The sequence below is a fragment of the Schistocerca nitens genome, chromosome 2 (assembly GCF_023898315.1).
Source record: "Schistocerca nitens isolate TAMUIC-IGC-003100 chromosome 2, iqSchNite1.1, whole genome shotgun sequence".
NCBI classification, from domain to species: Eukaryota; Metazoa; Arthropoda; class Insecta; order Orthoptera; family Acrididae; genus Schistocerca; species Schistocerca nitens.
This window is the reverse complement of record NC_064615.1, coordinates 729,219,396-729,233,156: the sequence shown is the minus strand read 5'-3', so window position 1 is coordinate 729,233,156 and position 13,761 is coordinate 729,219,396. Positions and strand designations below refer to the sequence as shown.

General features: G+C 44.7%; 1 protein-coding gene and 1 pseudogene across 3 annotated transcripts in view; both read right to left on the bottom strand.

Annotated features, from left to right (window-relative positions):
• The window catches only part of LOC126236930 (obscurin), a 681,004-nt gene that overhangs the window by 544,477 nt on the left and 122,766 nt on the right, over nucleotides 1-13,761 (bottom strand). The gene's annotated exons all lie outside the window — the stretch shown is intronic.
• Nucleotides 9,791-9,908, bottom strand: LOC126238373 (5S ribosomal RNA; annotated as a pseudogene).

The following is a 13,761-nucleotide window of genomic DNA, read 5'->3' as shown; positions in this document are numbered from 1 at the left end:
TAGACTGTGGAATTGCTTCTCTCCAAAACGAACAATACTCTGCAACGACCGTTCTCGAAACACTGAAGTGGACTCACATCTTCAGCTTCAAAAGACGACTGATGACTTATCTCCTGAAAAAGGATTTATGCATTTTCATGATACTGAATGCGATCATTACGGCATTACATCTGATTGCCTTCCTTCACAACCTAGCTTCCGATATATACTAATGACTGTCAGCGTTTTTCTTTCTTGCAACTCATTAATATCTTAACAGTATTACTTTAGTAACTTTCCATATGTTGACTTTCTTATTTTCAACAGTTATTATCATAATTATTATTATTATTTCTTTTTCCATTTATTATTACAAGTATTATCAGTTATTGATCTGTCAATGGAATTAGTGCAGTTGTTTCTGTGATAGAGATTCTCAAGCCGACCTACATAACATTTACCGTGCAATTATTATAAGTAATCACTGTGATTAGAAAAAGAGAAGTACGTCTTAACGTTCCATAGACGACGTGGCTATTAAAGACCGAGCAAAACCTCAGCTTGGACAGAGTTGCCGGAGGATATCGGAAAAGTTCGCTTCAAAAGAATAAACCCGTCTTTTGCGTTAAACAGCTTAGTGAAATCACGAAAATCTGACCAGACGAAGATTTCAAAGCCGCTTCTCATGAATGCAAGACTATTTTAACTAGTCATTCGATTTATGATTTTATAATCATGATATTTCGTTGACAAGATCGCCATGTACGCTCATGTTTACTATTTCTTTCATGACTGAATCCTAGAACCTGCTGCATAGCGCCTTTGTCTGTTCAAAAACAAACATGTGTCCTTCGTTGATGCTGCGCTCTATCCTTGTAGACTTGTCGGTTTGGCCGAAACAAAGGCTCCGTACATGTTCTGAACAGTATTGCGAAATGCATCACTGAGTCTGGTCGATGCAATGCATGCCACACTCACAACTGATGCTATGGACGCCACGTGCCTCTGGCCGCACTGTTTACCGCCCCCCCCCCCCCCGCCCCCCGACCCGCTTTATATACCCTTCACTGCTAGTGCTACCACCTGCCGTGTGTGAGTGGTTATTGCACGTTGACGGAGAACATAGGCGGTCACATTAATGTCATTGGACAGTGTAAAGAGACGGTGCGCGATGGAGCGGGATAGAAAGGCTTTGGTTTCATGGAAACGAGTATCATACAATGCTGTTCAAATTAGTGTATTAAGACAGAAACAAATACTTTAAGGACAGACAAAGAGGAGGTTTTTATAGGACTGCAGGATAACATGACTGCAGTCAACAATGATAAGTACAGGCGTTTTTTTTATCTGGTTAGTTTTATGTATTTTTGCAGTGTGTGGAAACCTAATGGTAGCAGAGTGTTCATCCTACATTATGTTTTTATTCAGTACTACTGCTAGATTTTCATTTATTATCTCTTGGATTAATGACAATGAGGCCTCCTTTACATCAAGACAAGTATTTTTTATTACACGGGGTCTTCAAAACATAAATTACACATAACTGTGGCAGGTCAAGTAACTTGTAGTGGACGGTGCACTACACTTCATAGTGACAGAGATACATGCCACCGTATTTCAACAAAATCAAGAAAAGTCGAACACCCTACCTACCTATCGTTCAATTTCTCGACGGCATAAATCCGCTCCTTGGTCACGGAGCCATTCGACAACCGATGTATGAACGTCGTCATCGTTGGAAAATTTGCGATTGCTGCGAATTACTTCCTCGACTGACCGGGGATTACCGTCTTTGGTCGATGTCAACTGCCGTTTTTCTGGTTTCCCGATTATCTTCACTATGAAAACAGCACTTTTCAACTAGCATTTGGTTCAAATGGCTCTGAGCACTGTGGGACTTAACATCTGAGGTCATCAGTCCTCTTGAACTTAGAACTATTTAAACCTAACTAAGCGAAGGATATCACACACATCGACGCCCGAGGCACGATTCGAACCTGCGACCGTAGCAGCAGCGCGGATCCAGACTGAAGCGCCTAGAACCGCTCGGCCACCGCGGCCGGCACAACGATCACTGTTTCGCTGTTTAACAAGTGACACATTGCAAGTTTAAGCGCAAGACCCACAGCATAAGGTAACAAAAAGGAAAATTTAGAAAACCACATAACGTTGTAACTTGAGGGAAACACATCTTGGTGAAAGAAGTTGTGTTTTTCAAGGAGGATCCTATCCAAAAACAAATTTATGAAGAGTTTGATTTTGGACAGTTTTCATATGAGATAATCATTATCGTCGCCGAATTAACGCCATTATAGAGGCGGTGTTTAATGGTGTTATAGTCATGCCCCCTGGGATGTCTACTACTTTGTCCAGTGTGCATATTTTTCCCTTGTGGACTTACTGTTTAATAGATAATGGATCCTACCCGTGGTAGCGGCCAATATTTTCGGGGAGCTTCCCTTGGTTGTATGGGAAAGCCCGTAACTGGATATTCCTAAGGTTTCCATTTGGAAACTATGCCTGCTGCTCTACTACTAGTATTTTGCTGGAAGGAGCTGGCCTCTGCAATGGTTCGGATCTCGAACAAACCGCAATACTCTTCCGAGTTCAGAATGGACGTATTTAAAAAGAAAAAAAAGGAAAAATGTGTCGTAGCTCTGATGCAGAAGACAGGGAGAAAGAACCTCAACGCGTTTTTTTCCCGAGGAGCAATACTGGCATTGGCCTGACCTTCCCAGAATGGATGGACGAGGATTTCAACTCTCCCTCTTTCCAGAATGCGAGTTAATGGTGGTGCATTAAAATGGCACGCGGCTTGAACAGGAAACCAAAAATTCGACGGGAATGGAACAAGTTCAGACTCTGTCTTGATAAACTGATGTTGACACGAGAATTGATGCTAGTCACGCGTTCTGAGAGCCAAGATGTACCTCGGGATTTCATAGAGTAGCGTTTTAATCTATGCGGCTCATGAGGGTAGTGCGTTAACTCCCCGCTCTCTACCGCTTGTCCCCAGGGTAGTTATGACACGACTACTAGTGGGAGACGACGCGACGAGGGAATAAATACACAGGGGAGAAAGTCAGTGAAGCGCTGAGTGCCACCAGCATGTGGCTAGGTGGTCAGCTAGCGTGTGAAATGTGAGAAGTGTCCCAAGTTGGCAACGTTCAAGGTCGCGCCGGCCCGCTAAAAGCGGCGCTGTCTATTTGCGGCCGCAGCCACAGCCACTGCCTACGGCGACGACGCGGGCGCCACCGCCGCCTGCCGCCTGCCGCCGCCATTCAGCGCGCAGTCCCCGCGACGCGATAATTTCCCGAGACGGTCGGCGGCGCGGAGGGCTCCGCGAGCACTTCTGCGCAACCGCCACGTACGATGCTTCTTCGATGTGATGATCAGTTCATAAATGAGTGTAGTTTCAGATGGCGCAAAATATTACACTACTGGCCATTACAATTGCTACACCACGAAGATGAAGTGCTACAGACGCGAAATTTAACCGACAGGAATAAGATGCTGTGATGTGCAAATGATTAGCTTTTCAGAGCATTCACACAAGGTTGGTGCCGGTGGCGACACCTACAACGTGCTGACATGAGCAAAGTTTCCAACCGATTTCTCATACACAAACAACAGTTGACCGGTGTTGCCTGGTGAAACGTTGTTGTGATGCCTCGTGTAAGGAGGAGAAATGCCTACCATCACGTTTCCGACTTTGATAAACGTCGGATTGTAGCCTATCGCGATTGCGGTTTATCGTATCGCGATATTGCTGCTCGCGTTGGTCGAGATCCAATGACTGTTAGCAGAATATGGAATCGGTGGGTTCAGTAGGGTAATACGGAACGCCGTGCTGGATCCCAAGGCCCTCGTATCACTAGCAGTCGAGATGACAGGCATCTTATCCGCATGACTGTAACGGATCGTGCAGCCACGTCTCGATCCCTGAGTCAACAGATGGGGACATTTGCAAGACAACAACCATCTGCACGAACAGTTCGACGACGTTTGCAGCAGCATGGACTATCAGCTCGGAGACCGTGGCTGCGGTTACCCTTGACGCTGCGTCACAGACAGGAGCGCCTGTGATGGTATACTCAACGACGAACCTGGGAGCACGAATGGCAAAACGTCATTTTTTCGGATGAATCCAGGTTCTGTTTACAGCGTCATGATGGTCGCATCCGTGTTTGGCGACATCGCGGCGAACGCACATTGGAAGCGTGTAGTCGTCATCGCCATACTAGCGTATCACCCGGTGTGATGGTATGGAGTGCCATTGGTTACACGTCTCGGTCACCTCTTGTTCGCATTGACGGCACTTTGAACAGTGGAAGTTACATTTCAGATGTGTTACGACCCGTGGCTCTACCCTTCATTCGATCCTGCGAATCCCTACATTTCAGCAGGATAATGCACGACCGCATGTTGCAGGTCCTGTACGGGCCTTTCTGGGTACAGAAAATGTTCGACTGCTGTCCTGGCCAGCACATTCTCCAGATCTCTCACCAACTGAAAACGTCTGGTCAATGGTGGCCGAGCAACTGGCTCGTCACAATACGCCAATCACTACTCGTGATGAACTGTGGTATCGTGTTGAAGCTGCATGGGCAGCTGTACTTGTACACGCCATCCAAGCTCTGTTTGATTCAATGCCCAGGCGTATCAAGGCCGTTATTACGGCCAGAGGTGCTTGTTCTGGGTACTGATTTCTCAGTATGTATGCACCCAAATTGCGTGAAAATGTAATCACATGTCAGTCCTAGTATAATATATTTGTCCAATAAATACCCGTTTATCATCTGCATTTCTTCTTGATGTAGCAATTTTAATGGCCAGTAGGGTAATTTTTCCCTCAAGAGAGCACAATGGTCGCTTTAGAGCGCTGTAGACGATATAGAACTGGCACCAGGCAGTCATGTGGCTCCCCACCGCTGACGTAACTCACGGTTGTGAAGTGGTGTACATGTGTCAGTCGGTTGTATCGAACCAGCGTAGTAAGATCGTTCGGCTTGTAGTGTTGCTTGGACACGTGGCAAGATGGCAGAAAGGAACTACCGCGTTTAGACGTGCCAATGCCCACACCGTGAATAGTTGCCGAATTTGTTGATGTATCAACGAGGACTCTCCATCGAGTCTACAAAGAATAATACACTACTCCCAGCCATGTAACAATGCTTAATAAGAGCGAACGCAAAAATATCCTAACCGACAGGGATCGGAAGCAAGTGTCACATCTTGCCAATGTTAATCGGTTTTAATGGAACCACTGCTTTCAAAGAACTCAGGTCCAGCTCAACCAGTTTCCGACAGAACATTGCGGACGGAACGGCATGTAACGGACATCTGGAGTCGGGTATGTTGCAAAAGGCCGTTGCTCACAATAGTACATAAAAAAGTGAGTTTTCGAAGGGCCAAGAAACACGACAGTAGCTATTGGAGGCGTGTAGTGTGCTCCGACGAATCACGATTCTTTCCCCAAGTCATGCACGTCGCTGAGTGCCCTGACTGCCCAATGCCCAATGAGGCGTTTAACCCGTGGTTTGCGGGGATTGTAGTTCAGGCCGGAGATGGTTATGCTGTGTCGACGGAAGTTTTTCCTTTCATTACTTTGGCCCCTTTCCGTCACAGATAACGTCTCATTCGACGGCTGCATCAATAACTACAGCATCTCAGACTCTCATTCCCGAGAAAGCGCGAAATGACTGGTGACATATACAAAACACTAGTTCAACATCTTCTACTTCCCGTCAGGTTGACAGTTTCATCTAGCGCGAGCACTCTCCAAATGGTTCAAATGGCTCTGAGCACTATGGGACTTACCATCTGAGGTCATCAGTCCCCTAGACTTAGAACTACTTAAACCTAACTAATTTAAGGACAACACACAGGATGTGAAATCGGAGTACTGGTGTGTAGTCAAACTTCATGCACAGTGTGCTTGCGTAGGGATGGTGGGGACCTCAGCAGCGTTACCTGTTCCTATTATTTGCAACTGCCTGAGATGCGGAAAACAACGTGAAATCCATATGTCACGAAATTGCGTAAATATTCTTCAATGTGTGCAGATACTTTTTTTGCTTAAATGTATCAGAGCTAGAAGTAGGAGGACGCATCTTCATTCGACTGAAAGCACGGTGACTGAGCGTGAAAAGAGCACGGCTCCCGTACACAACTGGTGCACTACTTAGGCAGGATTCGAACCTGCGATCGTAACAACAGCGCGGTTCCGGACTGAAGCGCCTAGAACCGCTCGGCCAACGCGGCCGGCTGCGAGCTCTCTGACAGCAATCTCAGCGTTCAACGTCACGGCACTAACAAGTCAAAGCTATCTCAAATAAGGAAATAAAGATTAAGGTTTGACGTCGTGTCGAGGACGACGACATTAGTGATATATGGGAAGATAGATCTGGGGAAATAAATCGGTCATGTCCTTTTCAATTAACCTATTCAGGCATTTGCATTAAGCGATTTAGGATAATCACGGAAACCATAATTCCTTATCGCCAGACGGGGATATGAACCGACGTAAACCCAAATGCGAGTGCAGTGACTTATCAATACGTTACATCGCTTTATTCAACTAAGGAGCAGGATTCAAATGAATTATCGGTCGGTTCATTACGAAATAAATAAATTAAAACAATGTCCTCAATAGATCTGGCACACTAATGACTTTGTGCGTCACTCTGTTAGTGTACGTCCAGAAAAAAAAACGGACTGTTCTCTCAGTAATTTTGTGTCCGTAGTCAACGTAAAAAATGTTGTGTGTTAAGATCCCAATTTTACCTGTGTTATGTTTCGGTTCTCAAACTAAAAGAAACCAGCGAAACACTAAACGAATATCTTTTGTTGTACGGGATTATGATGAGACACGGAAAGTCATCTGCAGTGAGTAGATGTATATTCACTTAAACGAATTTTCTAGCAAAGAAACTTGATTTTATGTGGAATACGAGACCCTAGAGCCATTCGTGTATGAAAATACACCCGCTGCGAGTAACGGTACGTTTGAATTGTGTTCGGGCAGTATCATAGGCCTATATTTTTTGTAGGGCGAAGATATGAATGTTCTAATAGTGAATCAAACAGTTTTTCGTGCAACGATTTCTGAGGGTCTGTGAGCAAAGAAGTATCATTTGGTTAGAAAGAATTCCTAGTTTCTGCAAGAAGGTGCCATCTGTCACATAGCAGTGGAGACATCAACTTTTAACCAGGATACGGTCTACGCCCAGCATATCTGTCTAGCTTGAATTCCAGATTCACACCTCGCAATCTTTATTTCTTTGACCGTACGTTAAATCGCAGGTACCTGGCAACATACCTCGAACACTGAGTAAACCTCATCAGGGTACTCGATAACTGATCGGTGAAATCGAAGTACTGGTGTGTAGTCAAACGTCATTCACAGTGCGCTTTCATAGGGATGGTAAAGATGACAGCAGCGTTACCTGTTCCTATTATTTGCAACTGCCTGAGACGCGGAAAACAACGTGAAAGCCATATGTCACGAAATCGTGTAAATATTCTTCAATGTGTGAAGATACTTTTTTTGCTTAAATGTGTCAGAGGTAGAAGTAGGTGGATGCATCTTCATTCGATTGAAAGCACGATGACTGAGCGTGAAAAGCGCACGGATCCCATACATAGCTCGTGCACTACTTAGGAAAACGAAAGCGCCCTGAACATTAAAGAAATAGTCGTACTGCCTAGTACACTTATGAGCAATTGACGTGTTCGGTATGTTGTGCATAAATGACATTGTGATCCGTGTAATCTTCCATCATTCTGTTTGGAAGTAAATTTATCGAAGCTTCGTATTTTCTTATGTGTTTTGGACACCCTCCGTCTCCAGAATGGTAGAGACTACACAGCATCTAAACAGCCGCCAGACGATCCCAGCTTCTTGTATTTAACAAGAGTTCTCACATTTCTTCAAAGTAAATTGGTGCTTTCTCCAGCACATTAACTTGGAAAAAAAAAAATTTCACAGTGGATAACTCAAAACTACTTTTCTCTTTATATATTTCTAAAGTTTCTAAACAAATAAACACCATAGACACCTATTTCTGTTGATTCCTAAGGCACGAAATAGTGACTGGGAGGATGGCGTGTCAGCATTTGTTTTCAAAAAAATGGTTCAAATGGGTCTGAGCACTATGGGACTTAACTTCTGAGGATATCAGTCCCCTAGAACTTAGAACTACTTAAACCTAACTAACCTAAGGACATCACACACATCCATGCCCGAGGCAAGATTCGAACCTGCGACCGTAGCGGTCGCGCGGTTCCAGACAGTAGCGCCTAGAACTGCTCGGCCACTTCGGCCGGCCATTTGTTTTCACTAGGCCGTTTATCTTTCGGATAAGTAATCCATTAAGCTCTGGTAAACTAGAAGGAGCAGTTTATTTCTAGTGACCTGTAGCAGAGTAAGTAACTGACGTCTAATTCTTGCCTTGGGGGAGTTTGGCAAGCAATTCGAGAACCATCTCATCCCACAAATTTTCAGCTAAGTCGAACTGTTTTCCTGCTACACCATAGTGGCGTATGGGAGCGAGCAGGACCTCCTTACATACAAATGATCAAGTAGATAGCCTCGGATGCTCTTTAAGGCTGTTTGCAGATGATGCGGTTGTCTGCAACAAAGTAGCAACGCCAGAATATAATAACGATTTGCAGGATGAGCTCCAGAGAATTGATGAATGGTGCAGGCTCCGGCAGTTGACCCTGAACGTAAGTAAATGCAACATATTGCGCATTTATAGGAAAAGCAATCCGCTACTGTACAGCTACACTATTGATGACAAACCGATGGAAACAATATCTACCATAAAATATCTCCGAGTAACTATCTAAAACGACCATAAGTGGAATGACCACACGCAGCAAACAGTGGGAAAAGCATATGCTAGACTCAAGTTCACGAAGAAAGTAGCTTATAAGGTGCTTGTTCGACCGATTCTTGAGTACTGTTCATCTATGTGGGACCCCTACCAGGTAGGACTGGTGGAAGAGATAGAGAAGATACAAAAAGAGCGGCGTGTTTCGTCATGGGATCGTTTAGTCGGCGCGAGAGCGAGAGCTTAAACTCTATTGGCAGACGTTGCAAGAGAGGCGTTGTGCATCACGGAAAGATTTACTATTGAAATTTCTAGCGAGCACATTCCGGAAGAGTCGGACAACATACTACCTCCCCCCCCCCCCCTCCTCCCACGTACATCTCGTCTAATGATCACGAGAAGAAAATTCGAGAAAGTGGAGCCAACACAGAGGTTTACCGACACTCATTCTTCCCCCACGCTACTCGCGAGTAGAAAAGGGTTGGAGGGCTCACAGAGTGGCCACATGTTTCCTGATATTTCCCTGATTTCCAGGCCAAGTTTTAGAATTTTTTCCTGAAATATTTTGAGATCTCAAGGGTAAATTAAGACTTAAGTGACAATCTATCTTTGTAGCTACGGTAGTGCAAACGAGGAAATACCTAAAAAAGAAAAAAAAAACTTTCAAGTAGATGTGAGCAAAAATCTTAAGTACTAAGATCAACATCTTTTGTAATGAACTGTTTTTAGATGGAGAAAACAAGCCAAATGGTATATGTTTTTCATTAAGAAAGCACTCTGGCTTCAGGCCACAAGTGGCCCATCGGGACCTTCCGACCGCCGTGTCATACTTAGCTGTGGATACGGATAGGAGGGGCGTGTGGTCAGCACACCGCTCTCCCGGTCGTTACGATAGTTTTCTTTGACTGTAGCCGCTACTATTCGGTCGAGTAGCTCCTCAATTGGCAACACGAGGCTGAGTGCACCCCGAAAAATGGCAACAGCGCATGGCAGCCCTGATGGTCACCCATCCAAGTGCCGGCCACGCCCGACAGCGCTTAACTTCGGTGATCTGACGGGAACCGGTGTATCCACTGCGGCAAGGCCATTGCCCACTTCCATTAAGACCACTGATATTATTTTATTTCAATAAAACGAAACACATTTGGTCACAAAATATGCGTTTCCTTGGAGTGACAAGACAGATTTATAAACCTTCACTTATTTCAGAAATAACATCAGAAAAAGTAGGCCTCTAGAAAGAAGTGTATATTGCGGCGAAGAATTGTGCAAAACAACACACAGATTACCACCTATAAAATGTTGGTCTCTAAGTTCATTACTGTTAGTTATTACCCATTGTGTTATATCTATTATTTTACAGGTATTTTGCGATTTTTCTTTCGAGAAATGTATGAGTACATAGCGTACGAACCGTCAGCGAATGACACAGTTTTCTTCTTCTTATCGTCCATACTTTCTGACATATAAACTACTTTTGAAGTGCCAAAATGTACAAAAACAAATAAAATGTCTGTAAAACTCCAGACTGTACAATTCAGTTGCGGTGAGACAGTCGCAATTCCTGAAATCCATCGCCCATGGCCTCTGGCCTGCTGAAGGGCACCGCAGTCCTGGGCCCATGGATAAACCATGAGAATTGGGTGCATTACGCCACACACCAACAGACCCGGCAGATCGGTGAGACTAGATCCGACGGGCAGGGCCTTCGCATCAGCGGGAACAGAATGGCTTCAGAGCGGCACGTCCGATCTATTGCAGATACCCGCAGAAACGGCGTGCGGTTCTGGCCCGCTGCGGAAATAAGCATGTGTCGTCAGCTATTCACGAGCCACAGATAACATGTTGATGAAATGAGACCGCGGCGAACAATTCATGCAACAGACAACTTGTTCAAATACTCTGAGAATCGTTGATAATGAGGATACGTAGCAACTCACCGTAAAAGTAATTACAGTCGGAGACGGGCGCGTAGAAAAGACAATGACACACAATTAAATTTTTATCCATAGCTTTTCTCAGAAAACGAGAGCACAGATACATAGTCATACAATCACTCATACACAACTCACGCACACGAACCGCCGTCTCTGGCCGCTGCGTCTACAGTATCTGAGAATCAGATCCAAACAAACCATTCCTCATGCCTCCCTGCCTCTCGTCGGCAGCTGCTAGGCTAGCGGCAAGAAGTGGTGGCAGCTCCGACTGCAAGCTGAGATGAGTGGTACGTGGGAGAGAAGCAGTAGTAATGAGGGAGTAGGGAAGTGGCGCACGTACTCAGCCGCACCCAGCCAGCGACGATGCATGCCACTTCAGTAAACAAACCATTTCATCTACTGAAACAAAACAGAGATTTTTTCAGGTTTTTTTTTCAAATTTCCATGAGGTGTTTGAAATTTCCCGATTTCCAGAACCTGTGACAACCCTGGCTCAATCAGAGGTACAAGAAGTACCCCTCAGTTAGAGGTCAAGAAGTACACTCCGCCACACACCATTACGTGGCTTGCGGAGTATGATGTAGATGTAAATGTACTGTACCCATCTTCATACCTTAGGTCGCTCAACCAAGCTAGCGCAGTGATACTCGGCGAGGAATTCACCCACTTGGAAGACAAAGAAAACAGTTCAACTCTGTAGAACATGTGTGGCACGATATGGTTCGTGAGTTACTTGCAAAATCCACCAGGACAACGAATTACTCATTCTGCTAATGAAATTTTTCGCCTCTAGTCTTTAGCCTCCAATGAGAGGAGGAATAGTTGAACTACGTGACTATGTCTTGGATTATATCCTGAACTTCACACCACAGCGTCTCATAAAGTGAAGGTATGTGGCACTGTTGACGGTAGTTTGACCGTCACACGGCACATTAAGCTCCGCGTCTCTCTTGTAGTCATTGGAGTAGTGCAGACTATAATCGCAGTCATCAACACGAAACTGTCAAATATACCTGCATAGACACTAGCATTTCAATCTTTTTGCCTGGGACGTATTGTCCCAGTATTAAAGCAACCTAGGTTAATTCTCACAAAAAAGTAAAAAGAGCGGCAAGCCACTGTTAAAATGCTATCTGTTAAAAACCGGTTGCGAACCAACACGTTTATCCTCCTCAGACGGATGTTCACATTTCAACCGCATTATATTTTGCTCTACATACGATTTGGGTTCCTTTACGTTACAGCGAAAGTTCCTTAGGGTGGGAGTGCCACACAGCAAAAAATATGTAAGATAAAGGACTACTTTACTGTGTATAGACCTGAAGTTAGTGGCAAGAAAAGACTGGAGACGCACAAGCTTATGAACTATTATAACGTAAGAACGGACTACTCTCATCCACACGAAATAAACTGATGTTCCAAAATATTGTAACGATGTGCTTAATAGCGTGTTGGCCCACCTATGGAACGCAATACAACAGCGATTCTGCGTTGTCTGTATTGGACAAGTCGTTGGTGGATTTCCGGAGGTTTGTAGCACCAGACTTCTAAGGCACGCTTCGCACGATTACCGTAAATTAATGGCCGGCGGTTTTTGGGCGTAGTGTTGGCGCCCGGTAGCGTCTCATCGAGTTTATATCTGACGAATCTGATGGCCAAAACATAAACGTGAGTCAACTATCATGTTCCACAAACCAAGGTAGCACCATTCTGGCTTCATGACAAGGACAATTATCCTGCTGGAAAATGACACTGCAATTGGGAAAGACATCAAGCATGAAAGGATTCTGGTGGTCCGCAATAATGTTCATGTAGTCCACAGCTATCATTGTGCCTCTGTTACTACCAAAGGTCCCATGGAAGCACTGGTGAATATCCACAAATACTCTTAACATTATACTGCCTCCACCGTTTCTCTGAATGAGAGCGTATCCTGACATGGCCATCGAGAAGGTGTAAAGTGAAACGTGATTAATCCGGCCATGTGACAGTTTCCACTGTTCCAGTCTCAACGAGCAGTGCGCACTGCAATTATAATTGAAGATGTCATTGGGTCAACAGCGCAACACACAGGGGTTTTCTGCAGACCGTCTTGTTCAGCAATGTGCACTGAACTATTTTCAACTCGTACCTGCATCAGCATTGTATTCTGTCAGCATATTTGCCACAGATCGCCGCTTATCCTGATTTACAAGGCGGGAAAGCTTCAGGCAGCCACATTCTGTGACGAAAAATGGTCGTCCAACATCTTGTTGCCTACTCGTAGTTCTACCGTCATTTCACTACTTTCCATTGATGCTCACGACAGCAGCACACGAATAGCCGAGCAGCTTCGCCGTTTCCGAAATGATCGTTCCAAGTCGACGAACCATAATAATCTGCCCTTTGTCTAAGTAACTTACGAGTTTATGTACTTTACTTACCATTTCATAAGCGTGCGATGCCACAAGACCACGGTCGGTCTCGTCGTGTGCACATTACACTCACATAAAAAAATGAATCCTGTCTGAGTATTTCGCACTGGCTAACAAACACACATGGAATCGTGTGAAATAATTCTAATGACCTTATCCGAAAAGTGCACTGAGCAGAGAACCGACTCGTGAAGATAACATCTTTAATCTCCTGGTTACCATCAGGAGCGAATTCTGCGACTAAGTTAACACAGAACGGTGTTTCAGTTATCATAAAGCCGTAGCAGCATCACTGAATATGGCGTGCAAAGAAAGGTAGAAAGATATTCCTGCTTAGCAAGTGCGGCAAGAAACAGATTACCAGAGCAATCAATATGAAACGTTCGCCACCAAAACTGAAACTGTTGAGCAAAAATGGACCAAGTTCAAGAATATTGTACAATACGCCAGAGACCGATATGTGCCCAGTAAAGTTGTGAACGACGAGAGAGACCACCTGGGTTTCGACTGCCTGCACCGGAATCATAGAGAGCTTCACTGCCGAAGCCTCACAGATAAAAAAATATTGAACGAAGCGAAAATCACCATAAGTAC